Here is a 12,812-nt window from a genome sequence, read left to right as displayed (position 1 = left end):
AAACTTCTGTTGCTCATATTAAAACGAAAAATGGAAAATTTTTAATCAGAACTTAAAAATGTAATAAAAGGAAATATGAATTGAATTCTCTATCTAACAATGTCAATTTCTAGGAATGAAATATGTATAAAAAAGAAATAATTCCGTATTTTTTTAATATTAAAAACATGAAAAGATTTGGTAAAAATTCAAATTCTAAAGTTTTTTTTTCATATTTATTGCACTTGCAAAGCTGGGCATTTCATATACATATATATATATATATGAGCGTTGAGCTATATTTTATCAATTAAAGAATCCTAGTATCGATTTACGTCAACTCACCCAGGCGCGTTTTCTTGTTTCATTTTATATCAGATGTGTTGACTTATAACTGAATATCCGGTTGGTAAGGTTAGTTTTTATTGTTTAAGTATAACACACATTTTTCTTGCCCCCCCCTAAAAATGTTTAGCGGGGGGCCAAAAAAATTTTCGCGCTTCGCGCGAAATATTTCCCCCTAGCCCCCCTCTAACCAAATGTCTAGTTGCGCGCCTGATTACTCACCCTTTAAACATCAATTGAAAAATAAATAGACGAAGGAATTCAGTCTTTACAACAAACTCTAATATTAGAATATCTATATCTCTGCAGGCAAATGTCGTAGGGTTTAATTATTTTAAACTATGAGTTATGTCAGATTAAATAAAATAAATTTAAAATATCAAATGTTAACACATCCAGGTTAAAAAGATATCGTGATTTCAAATTTTCAGTTTGTTGCACAGATTCAATTCCTTTATTGACCATTATATTGTTTGCTTGTGCTGTAGAAATCCACAATTTGCATAATTTGATAAATGAATCTTTGATGAATTAGGGACAAGATTTAATTAATTGGGAGAATTCGCTGAACCGCAAAGACGTAGTGCAAATACTTCTCTTGTTAGAAGAAGAGAAGTTGTTTAACTACGTGTACGCTTTTCATCATGTTTGGCAATTCATTAAATCTTGGTCAAATAACTTTAATAAGTTGTCAATCCTACTATCTTCCTTCTTGTTCATATTTCTCCTCTTTGCTTTTTACAAAATATATTCTGTCCTTTCTGTTTAGTGAATCTAGTGTTTGAGAAGAGTTTAATGGTTGGATAATATATCCTATCCTTACTGTTTAGTGAATCTAGTGTTTGAGTTTAATGGTTGGATAATATATCCTATCCTTACTGATTAGTGAATCTAGTGTTTGAGAAGAGTTTAATGGTTGGATAATATATCCTGTCCTTTCTGTTTAGTGAATCTAGTGTTTGAGAAGAGTTTAATGGTTGGATAATATATCCTATCCTTACTGTTTAGTGAATCTAGTGTTTGTGAAGAGTTTATTGGTTGGATAATATATCCTGTCCTTTCTGTTTAGTGAACCTAGTGTTTGAGAAGAGTTTAATGGTTGGATGATATATCCTATCCTTACTGTTTAGTGAATCTAGTGTTTGAGAAGAGTTTAATGGTTGGATAATATATCCTATCCTTACTGTTTAGTGAATCTAGTGTTTGAGAAGAGTTTAATGGTTGGATAATATATCAAGGATTAACAAAGGATTATGCATGATGAGAAGGGAACTAAACCATAACATTATTCAGTCTAAATATCCATATTTATATTATTAATCATACTAAAATATAAAATAAGTTCTTACAAATATTAAAATTTTATCGCCAGGGGAGGAGGGTATAATCATATTAAAGAGCAATACGAAATCTTGCAGATTAACCAGAGCTAACTTTAGAATGTAAATGTTGATTTTCTTACACACCACAGTGTATGAATAGTTCCAATTATTTTTCAACAAAATTTTTCAGATTTCATTATGTATATTTGTCGAAATCTTTATTATTTTTTGTGTGTAGGACGAATCTTTTGGTTCCTTACAATTAAAATATTATCAACCTGAAAGATACTCAAATTTTCTAATCCCTATATCTTCGCAATCTAATAGTGTGAATGTTTGATATTTTAAAATTAGATTACATGATTAAACAGAATTCATAGTTTAAAATATTGAGGTCTACGAAATTGGGTTCAATGATTAGAAAATCAAAGTTTGTTGCTAAAAATCATTTTCTTTCTTATAATAAGTGCCATAGCCACTGTCTAGGGACCACAAGGATGCTTTATGTACGACACATGTGTGTATTATGAAAGTAACAAATTTTTTTTTGTTGGGTGAAAAAGTAAATTTACATTAATTTATCTTTTGCAGTCTTAATTCATTTATAATTGTTTAGTAAAAGACATTAACTATTAATATTAATCGACATTTTTAGCTTCATTTATCATCCTTGAACCAATGTAACCAAAATAAATTATACACTTTTTAAAACATATTTTTAAAAAGGAATTTTTCATGGGTGGGTTTGTTTGCGGGGGGGGGGTTGGAAGATTTAGTTTACTCCCTTCTCCCATTAAATGTTTTTGCACCTGACCAAAATTTACAATCATAACTAACTTTTTCCTAATGAGTTTTTTATCTTTTTGATCCGCAGCGCAGCGCTCGCCCACTAGTCTGTCCCAGGCACGACAATCTAACCTAACTTGTGGTGTCCCCTTCTCTCGGAGTCGAAATAGAAAAGAAAAAACAAGTTAAAAAACAAACCTCTATAGTAGTGTGGTTATCAAAAAAGAAGGATAGAATTGAATATAAGATTTTGATCTAGTTTTTGTTTCCAAAAGAATATTTAAATAATTAATATTGTAAAAAAAATAGCTTAGAGATTTAATTTAGTTTCTATATGTAGTATTAATGTTATATATATGTAATATGACTCATATTTATTTTGACATATCTAAAAAATTTTCTCACAATCATAAGGGGAGACAGGTTTAAAAGTTAAATATTATTTCTAAGATTAACGATAAAGTTGTTTAACCCGAGCTTGTACTTTTATATTGACGAAACTAATTTAAAAGTAAAGCACTCCGAAACAAAACTAACATCAGCTTTTCAATCATTTGTTAGCTAAACATATTAGACGGCTCATACATTTCTTTATCAAATTAAGGTGAATAAAGTACATTATTATTCATCCAAAAAGTAAATAAATCACTGATATTACAAGTTTCCAGCATTGTGTAATATCAAATAAACTCCATAGTCCGTAGTCCGTATTATATAAAATGAATTTATTTACCGCATTTTCTCTCTAAATGTTAAAAGATTTGTATGAATTTTTTCATAAAAGAAGAAAATGAATCTTTATAAGAAGGAAAAAAGATATGTTTTAAGGTTTCATAAATTAACTAAAACATTTTAACACGGTGATGGTTTGTATGGTAATGAACAAAATTTCATCATAAAATAAAGTTGTTTTATTTAAAACTTTAAAGGTGCACAATTATTTTCTGAAATATTCTGATTCGTTAAAACAAGGATCTTAATTCAGAATTTGATAAAAGAAAAATCAAATTTTCAAAATTGTTTTTCTTTAAGCCTTAATTCTACTGAAGTTAGGTATTAAAAGGTCTTAAAGTTAATATCCAATAGCGATTCACAGAGGTCTTCTTTCTAAAAAAAGCCTAAGCCTCATTTTATCAATTTAGAGTAAGCGAAGATATTTCAAGCATTTTTTCTTAGGGAAAAAAGTCAAATTAATGCGGCATTACTGATACAAATTTGAGACCTCATATCTCCTCTAGTCTTGATGAGAATAGCAAATTCATCAAACTTTATATTACAAATTCAAAACATTTTTGTTTTTCTCGATAACTCTTCAACATCAGGAATTGTGATTATAAATATGTAAGATTTCAAACTTATTTACGTCAGTTTTCAAACTTATTTACGTCAGATTTCAAACTTATTTACGCCAGATTTTAAACTTCAATCACGTTTGATATTTCTGAGTAAAAAAAAATATATTAAAAAAGTTTTTCCTTCAAACATGCCTGAAGGAGATAAAAGTTAAATTGGTATTTACTGAGCACCAAAATAGGATTTTATATTAAAATAGAGTCTGTTTCCATTTCAGAAGGTATAATACGTAATATTACAATTTGTACCAATTAACAGGAATTCAGAAACTACAGTGAAAATCAGGAAGACGACTTTTAACTCAAGGTATAATACGTAATATCACAGTTTGTACCATTTAACATAGGAATTCTAAAAACAGGACTTTTAGATTCAAATTGTCACTTTTAGATTCAAGTTGTCACTTTTAGATTCAAATTGTCACTTTTAGAATCAAGTTGTCACTTTTAAAATCAAGTTGTCACTTTTAGAATCAAGTTGTCACTTTTAGAATCAAGTTGTCACTTTTAGATTCAAGTTGTCACTTTTAGAATCAAGTTGTCACTTTTAGAATCAAGTTGTCAGTTTTAGATTCAAGTTGTCACTTTTAGATTCAAGTTGTCACTTTTAGATTCAAGTTGTCACTTTTAGATTCAAGTTGTCACTTTTAAAAGCCCAATGAACATGAGACTATTGTGTAGTGTAAACAGACACATTTCACTAAATACGTGATTTAATAAGTTACTATTGTAAAAGTAATTGTTTTGTAACAACATCTAATACACTCAAATATTGCTTGAACATCGTCTTCTATTTAACAAGTTTTCTAGTTCTCACTGTAGTTGAGATTATCTTTAATTCCTGTTAGTAAAATATTAAAAATATTAGCTTTTTAAAGTTTTGTTTACATTTATTAGGTAACTAGCTGAAGGGCCAGGAGTTGCCCGTGGAAAAAAAATTGAAACAAAAAATTCGACAATGAAACGAGATGTGTGAACAGTTTTAATTATGTTTAATAAAAGCCCAAATCTTGGTCATTTTAATGTATTTCAAATGAACCAAAATTGCAGACCACATCTTGGAAATCACAAAGTTTGGAAATTTTATATTTAATTATATACGTAAGTGGGGTTTACAATAGCTAAATACAAAAATCTTTTTTAAAATTAAAAATTAGCCTCAGTTAAATTTATTCTAACCTACCTGGAGTACGGACATTTTCTACATTTTCTTCATTGCCTTCATTTTCGGCATTTTCTTCCTTAGACAATTTTCATCTCGAACAATACCCGCTCTCTCTCCCGCTACGTATCATTCATCTGTAACATATGTATTATATATTTATATATTTATATATATTTGTTTTATGCATTGAGTATGTATATAATATATTCAAGAAAAGGAATTGTGTGGTATCGGTTTTCTTCACTGGGAAAAAAAAATCAAAAAAATTATTTTTTCCATAAGCCCTCAGTTGCAAGAAAAATTAAACTTTATCTCCTTCTTCAACCTAAATTATCTAAAAGTTTTTTTGTGTAAATAAAATAATTAAATTTTTAATTGTGTAACATTTTTTTTATTGTATAAATTCTAGTCTAAACGCCCTTTTTGTACTCTGAGGCCCCTTTGGAGTCAAAACTCACAGATGTCATTAGCTAGAAATTGAGTTTGTGGCCAGTACTCAGTTCTTTTTTCTTTTGTAGTTAAATCATTATGAATGTGTTTTCCCCTTCCCGCAAAAGAAGTTTTAAATATCAAAGTCAGATATTTTCTCTGTACGTATTCACCATCCAATATAATTCATTTTCAGAAAACAAACATGTATATATGACATAAAAACATATTTTTCTTTTCCATACACTGCAAGATATCAATTGATAGGCTATTTTGGAATGATATGGGATTAAACGGTTGTCAGAATAAGTAAAGAGGATTAGAAAGAACAGAGATGAGAATTTATTAATATAGGTAGGGGTTTACCTTAATAAATTCCCAACTGAGGATAAAGTGCTTAATATATTGGAAGAATTATTTAAGTTCTCAACTCATTTGAAAATATTCAGATTAGTTCCGAACACTCTAAACTACATACAAGGCTGAAAGAGAATAACGAAATCCTTTTATAAAGTAGTAATCACGGAAACTTAATTTAAAAGTGTAAGCATTGAATGAGTCGACCTAGCTGTAAAGGGAAAGACTGTTACCAGATAAAGCTGGGTTCCCAAGCTAGTACTTTATAAAGGTTGAAGAAGCATTATTGTAAATCGTTTTTAAAACAATTCGTCAAACTTCATTTAACCAACAGGGATAAAAAGGTTGGTATGCTCATTTACATCTTAAACGGTGTTGGTATTTTCCCTAAGGCATTTCTCCAAGGTGGACTTCCCAAGTGACATATCCCAAGTGGCAACTTTCCCAATGTGAAATTTCCCAAGTGGCAACTTCCCAAATGTGAAATTTCCCAAGGGTTATGTTAGGCCTTCTGAGGCTGCAGAGTCGGGTCCGAGCGCTGCGGCCAGGATTGGTTAAGGGTCCGAGCGCTGCGGCTAGGATATACTTGGGAAGTGGCCGCTTTGGAATTTCGATAATTGGTTAGTTGCTATTTAGGAAAATATCCTGGGGAAGTTACCACTTCGGGAAAAGCCTTTTTGAAAGTTCCTAGCATCTTTAAAGCACAGTTTAAAAATTTTAAAGATTTATTTTATCAAGGTTATTTGAACATAACTTTTAATAGTATTTTATCGATGCAAAATAAAAATGAATAGGTAATGAAAAATTTAACCCAGCAAACGCCATAAAATCCAAATTTTATTTTATTTTTGTTTTAATACTAATGCAAAAAAATTGATAGCTGTAAAGTACACTAAGTTCGATTTTTACCCAAAGGAATGGAGTCTTTGCCAAAAATTCAATTTTTGTAATCCTTGTATCTTTGCAACCTGATGATGTAAACTTTTGATATTTCAAACTTATATTATTTGATCTAACAGCATTTATAGTTTGAAATATTAAAGTTCTACGACATTGGGTTGCAATGATATTGAAATTAGAAAATCAGAGTCTGTGGCAAAAACTCAATTCCTTTTAGGTGAGCATATTTGTTGGTTGGTTTGTTCCTAGTACAGCTTTACTAGCTAGGCCTATATACTGAGGGGTGGCAGTGTGCTCTCGGAATTAATAAAAGCTTAAATAATGAGCCAATTGAAGATGTTTTCTTTTTTTCAAGTACACTAATAAAAACGTATGTTTTTTTCATTTTTCAACGATATTTTAAAGATTTAATACATCGGTTGAATAACTTAATTTTACACCTTTGTATTGTTAAAACTTTTTCACAATGTAGAACTAAAGTGCAAAGAATTGAAAACTTTTTCAAGTTCCTGAAGTAAAAAATAACAATGAATAATTGGTTGAGATGAACAAAAATTCAAACAATGTCACTTTCCATAACCCTAGGTAGCAATATAGTTTGCTCTGCACTTATTGGATAATTTCATTTGACCTTGGTGGCAATATCATTTACTCCGAAATTGTCGGCAGTATTTTCCCTTTCACCATTGGTGGCAATATTAAACTTTCATTTGACCCTGCTGGCAATATCTCTTGGCCTTGTTCTTGGCAGCATTATCTTACATTGACATATTGTGGCAATATATTTAATCTATCTTTAAAAATGACCAACTTTAACTTTATTTATAATCCTGTAAAAAATACGCAATTAATGGAGTAGAAAGCAAAACTATCCTGGGATAAAAGATAAAGTAGAGTTGTCCTTTGTCATCTGAAAATTCCTCTTGAATGGTCGGAACCCAGAAGAGAAAACTAATTAAAATTTAAAGGTTGCCTCATTGGATATCGAAATCCAGCGCTGTAGATCGCGCAATTTCAAACATAACTTCTAACTTTAGATAATCGATTACTAAACCTGAGGTGGCATTTATGGAAAGCTATAAAACTGCCATATTTTGATCTACATCTTAAAAAATGGCGTCCTGAGGCCGAATTTTAAGAATTTGAGCTTTGAATTTAAGCCGCGGCTCAAATTTGGTTGGTTTCACTTTAAATTGTATTCAATGTTTCAAAATTTAAGCCGGCACCCAATTGAAACCGGGTTTTGGCGGATTTAAGACGCGGCTCAAACTCATTAAATTTGGACACTGAATGATAGTTTAAAAACTAGAAAACTGAGGAATATTCAATATTTATTTTTAATATAAAATAAGATATGGAGATAAGAGAGAAACTATAAATATTTCTACAGTTGAATATATGCTGTGTATTGAGAGGAAAAATCTTCTCCAAACATTAATATTAAAACCAAAAAAAAACCTTGAGGCCAGGGATTTATTCAATATTCTCCGAGGAATAGGTTATATGTTGTATATATTATTGTATTTAACGAATTGAGTCTTTAGCACAATCTCAAATATCTTAGTCCCAAAATCTTTTCAACTTGATGTGCTCATTCTTTGATATCACAAACTTTGATTATATGATCCAACATAATTCAATTTCTCAATTTTTCCTCTTCTTCAAATTTGCATGCAAAGGAAATGAGTTTATGCCTCAAATTCTAATTTTTTATCCCTATATCTTTGCAATCCGAATGTATTAGTCCTTAGATATTTCAAACTATGAATTCTGTTGTATCAAATAAAATTGAAAATTTATAAAGATTGTAAAATCTAAGTTTATGAAAATTCAATTTGTGATATTGTATGAACAATGAATTGTCCAACTCGTAGTTTCTTTATTTCTTATTTTAATCATAATTTACTGTTTCCTGAGAGTTGAATAGTTTTAATATTTACTTGCCCGGGAAGTTTAAAAAGCACTTTGGAAAGATATTCGATTTTTGAAGAAAGAATAAATCGAAATGTTACCCCCCCCCCCAGGGTTTTCTCAGCAAATTTCAGCCAATTTGATCCAGCCGTTTGGTCAGCTATAAGTTATGACTTACATATTGAAGTAAATGAGCGAAGAGCTTTCTCATATAGATGATCTTTTCCAACTTAGAAGTTTTTAAGGAAAGATTGTCTAGCTAAGGCTTATCAGAAAACTTCGAAGCATACTTTTAAAGTCAAAAAAGTCAGACAAACAAATAGTTGCGAAGAATATTTAAGTAGGGGGAAATTAAGTCGAATAAAGTGTAAAACCGCCATTTTGTTCTGCTGGAACCGTACTGCAACCGTACTTCGGACTTTAGCGCAAGTTGGCCTTTGGGCCCTGGAAAGATAAACCAGGTATAATATTTAAAAACGACAATTTTAGTTTTATGTTTTGATGTTTAATTAAAAAATAATTTTAATTCACCTAATACACGTACGTTTTAAGGGCAATTTCAAAACTTTAGATAACCGAGAACTTGTAACGAATATGCCCAAGACTTTTATGGCGAGAATTTAGTCTCCCGGTAAAATCGTTTAAAGTGTGGGTAAACGGTGGAGTAACTTCTAGTAGCCTTGGCAGCGCTGGGTTCCCAAGCTAGCATTTGATAAATGATTATTATATACCGCAACTTGGCAGCGCTGGTGTTCCCATGCTAGGCATTTGATAAATGATTATTATATACCGTAACTTGGCAGCGCTGGGTTCCCATGCTAGCATTTGATAAATGATTATTATATACCGTAACTTGGCAGCGCTGGGTTCTTAAGCTAGTATTTGATAAATGATTATTATATACCGTAACTTGGCAGCGCTGGGTTCCCAAGCTAGCATTTGATAAATGATTATTATATACCGTAACTTAGGCCAGTATTTTAAAGTATGTATGTAATAAAGGTCAATCTTTTAATTTTGGGGTTTTTACATATGTATAGGGCAGCTCGTCTTTCATCTACGCAGCGTTTTTACTAATTTTAGTTATATATTCAAACTGCATTTAAACCATATTCCCCTTTTTTTAGGCATTCAAAAATTTATTTTTGTAATTTTCGAAGAAATAAAAAAATTATTTACATTAGTTGTTTGGTTAGAAGAACCTTCCCAGTTAGTAAAATCTCTGTAAATGTTTTCTTCTTTGCTGAAGAATAAATATTAAGTCAAGAAAAAGAAAAAGAACATTCAACAATCGGCATAATAAATATTAACACAGACTTTCTCACAAAAAATGCAAATGAATAACGACCATGATAAAATGTCGACAGTCGACGAAGAAAACGTTAAGAAATTTCATGAGGACGATTAAAATCCACGAAACTTCAGGCGTAACAAAGATCGAATGAATGGACTAAGGGCGGACGAGCCCTAGTCCATCTTCTAATTGGAGAAAGAAAAATATCTAGGGCAAAAACAGGAGAAGATGTTGAAAAGTTCATGATTTTTCTCCCTCTCTGGTATCCTAATAACCAACAGCTGGTTAGGGGTTACCGTCATTTTAAACATAAAATAAGGAATTTTCAACGGTTTAAGAGAAATACGTTTAATTTTTAATTCACGAAACCTAAATCCTTATTAATTTTAAATACCTAATTTACCTGCTTTTTTGTATGTATCCATCTTAATTAACGATATCTTGAAAAGGAAAAATATTGTTGTTGACTTCTACCAGTTCCTTCTCCTAATAATGAAGTGTGAGGGTTGAAGAGTATTGGAGGATGTTTTCAGACCAACTGTTAACCCTCGACTAAAGTATTCCACCCGTATACAGGCCTTTACAATTCCTTCCAGTCCTTACAGTCCAGTTTTAGTCCTTGCAGTACAGTTCTAGTCCTTACAGCCCAGTTCTAGTCCTTACAGCCCAGTTTTAATCCTTACAGTCCATTTATAGTCCTTACAGTACAGTTTTAGTCCGTACAGTCCAGTTCTAGTCTTTACAGCCCAGTTCTAGTCCTTACAGCCCAGTCCTAGTCCTTACAGTCCAGTTGTAGTCCTTACAGTCCAGTTCTAGTCCTTACAGCCCAGTTCTAGTCCTTACTGCCAAGTTCTAGTCCTTACAGTCCAGTTTTAGTCCTTACAGTCCAGTTCTGGTCCTTACAGCCCAGTTATAGTCCTTACAGTCCAGATTTTGTCCTTACAGTCCGATCCTAATCCTTACAGTCCAGTTCTAGTCCTTACAGTCTAGTTCTAGTCTATAAAGTCCAGTTCTAGTCCTTACAGTCCAGTTCTAGTCCTTACAGCCCAGTTTTAGTCCTTACAGCCAAGTTCTAGTCCTTACAGTCCAGTTTTAGTCCTTACAGTCCAGTTCTGGTCCTTACAGCCCAGCTCTAGTCCTTACAGGCCAGTTTTTGACCTTATAGTCAGGTCCTAATCCTTACAGTCCATTTCTAGTCCTTACAGTCTAGTTCAAGTCCTCAAAATCCAGTTCTAGTCCTTACAGTCCAAGTCTAGTCCTTACAGTCCAGTTCTATTTAAAATTTGGTGATGGTGATGGACCAAACCTCTGTTGAGTAAAAAAGTGGATGTTAGTTCCACATTTATTGAAAATATATTTCGGTCTGGGTTGACCCTCGTCAGTTCTAACGATATAATAACCATCAAAATCGATAAAAAAAATATTAAAAAATGTTTGTTAAAAATCACAAGAAAATAAACAAGCAAAAAAGATTATTCAAAATGAAAATTTGGGCTGTCAAATGGAAATAAGGGAAACGAACTCAGATTATCAGATGGAAAAAAGATAATTTGCAAATATTCACTTTTAAAAAAATTGTTTTAAGACAATTATTATTCCAGTTATTCCAGTTCTAGCCCTTACAGTCCAGTTATAGTCCCACCAGTCCAGTTATAGTCCGTATTGTCCAGTTATAGTCCGTATTGTCCAGTTATAGTCCTTACAGTTCATTTCTAGTCCTTACAGCCCATTTCTAGTCCTAACAGTTCAGTTATAGTCCTTACAGTCCAGTTATAGTCCTTACAGTCAGTCCCGTAATAGTCCTTACAGTTAGTTCTAGTCCTTTCAGTTCAGTTATAGTCCTTACATTCAGTCCAGTTCTAGTCCTTAGAGTTAAATTCTAGTCCTACCAGTCCAGTTCTAGTCATACCAGTCCAGTTCTAGTCTCAAGAGTCCAGTTCTAGTTCTTACAGTCCAGTTTTAGTCTTATAGTTCAGTTCTAATCCTTTTTAGTTCAGTTATAGTCCTTACATTCAGTTCCGTTATAGTCCTTAAATTTCAGTTCTAGTCTTTACAGACCATTTCTAGTCCTTACAGCCATGTTCTAGTCCTTACAGTCCAGTTTTAGTCCTTACAGTCCGGTCCTAATCCTTACAGTCCATTGCTAGTCCTTACAGTCTAGTTCTAGTCCTTACAGTTCAGTTCTAGTCCTTACAGTCCAGTTCTAGTCCTTACAGTCCAGTTCTATTTAAAATTTGGTGAGGTGATGGACCAAACCTCTGTAGAGTAAAAAAGTGGATGTTAGTTCCACATTATTGAAAATATATTTCGGTCTGGGTTGACCCTCGTCAGTTCTAACGATATAATAACCATTAAAATCGATAAAAAAAAATGTTTAAAAAATGTTTGTTAAAAATCACAAGAAAATAAACAAACAAAAAAGATTATTAAAAATAAAAATTTGGGCTGTCAAATGGACATAAGAGAAACGAACTCAGATTATCAGATGGAAAAAAGATAATTTGCAAATATTCACTTTTAAAAAAATTGTTTTAAGACAATTATTATTCCAGTTATTCCAGTTCTAGCCCTTACAGTCCAGTTATAGTCCCACCAGTCCAGTTATAGTCCGTATTGTCCAGTTATAGTCCGTATTGTCCAGTTATAGTCCTTACAGTTCATTTCTAGTCCTTACAGCCCATTTCTAGTCCTAACAGTTCAGTTATAGTCCTTACAGTCCAGTTATAGTCCTTACAGTCAGTCCCGTAATAGTCCTTACAGTTAGTTCTAGTCCTTTCAGTTCAGTTATAGTCCTTACATTCAGTCCAGTTCTAGTCCTTAGAGTTAAGTTTTAGTCCTACCAGTCTAGTTCTAGTCATACCAGTCCAGTTCTAGTCTTTAGAGTCCAGTTCTAGTCCTTAGTGTCCAGTTATAGTCCTTACAGTCCAGTTATAGTCTTATAGTTCACTTCTAGTCCATTTAGTTCAGTTATA

General features: G+C 31.9%; 1 protein-coding gene across 1 annotated transcript in view; it reads right to left on the bottom strand.

Annotated features, from left to right (window-relative positions):
* LOC111713223 (gamma-aminobutyric acid receptor subunit rho-2) overlaps window positions 1-10,377 on the bottom strand; it is a 44,653-nt gene extending 34,276 nt beyond the window's left edge. Inside the window, exons 1-2 of the mRNA XM_023488047.1 lie at window positions 10,244-10,377; window positions 4,968-5,083 (exon numbers count right to left, since the gene is read on the bottom strand). The gene's annotated coding sequence lies outside the window, so the exon portion shown is untranslated. The remainder of the gene's footprint in view (window positions 1-4,967; window positions 5,084-10,243) is intronic.
* Window positions 10,378-12,812: the final 2,435 nt, after the last annotated feature.

Source organism: Eurytemora carolleeae, unplaced genomic scaffold, assembly GCF_000591075.1.
Source record: "Eurytemora carolleeae unplaced genomic scaffold, Eaff_2.0 scaffold1393, whole genome shotgun sequence".
Lineage (NCBI taxonomy): Eukaryota > Metazoa > Arthropoda > Copepoda > Calanoida > Temoridae > Eurytemora > Eurytemora carolleeae.
The sequence above is the reverse complement of the archived record's forward strand: the minus strand, read 5'-3'. Positions and strand labels throughout refer to the sequence as shown.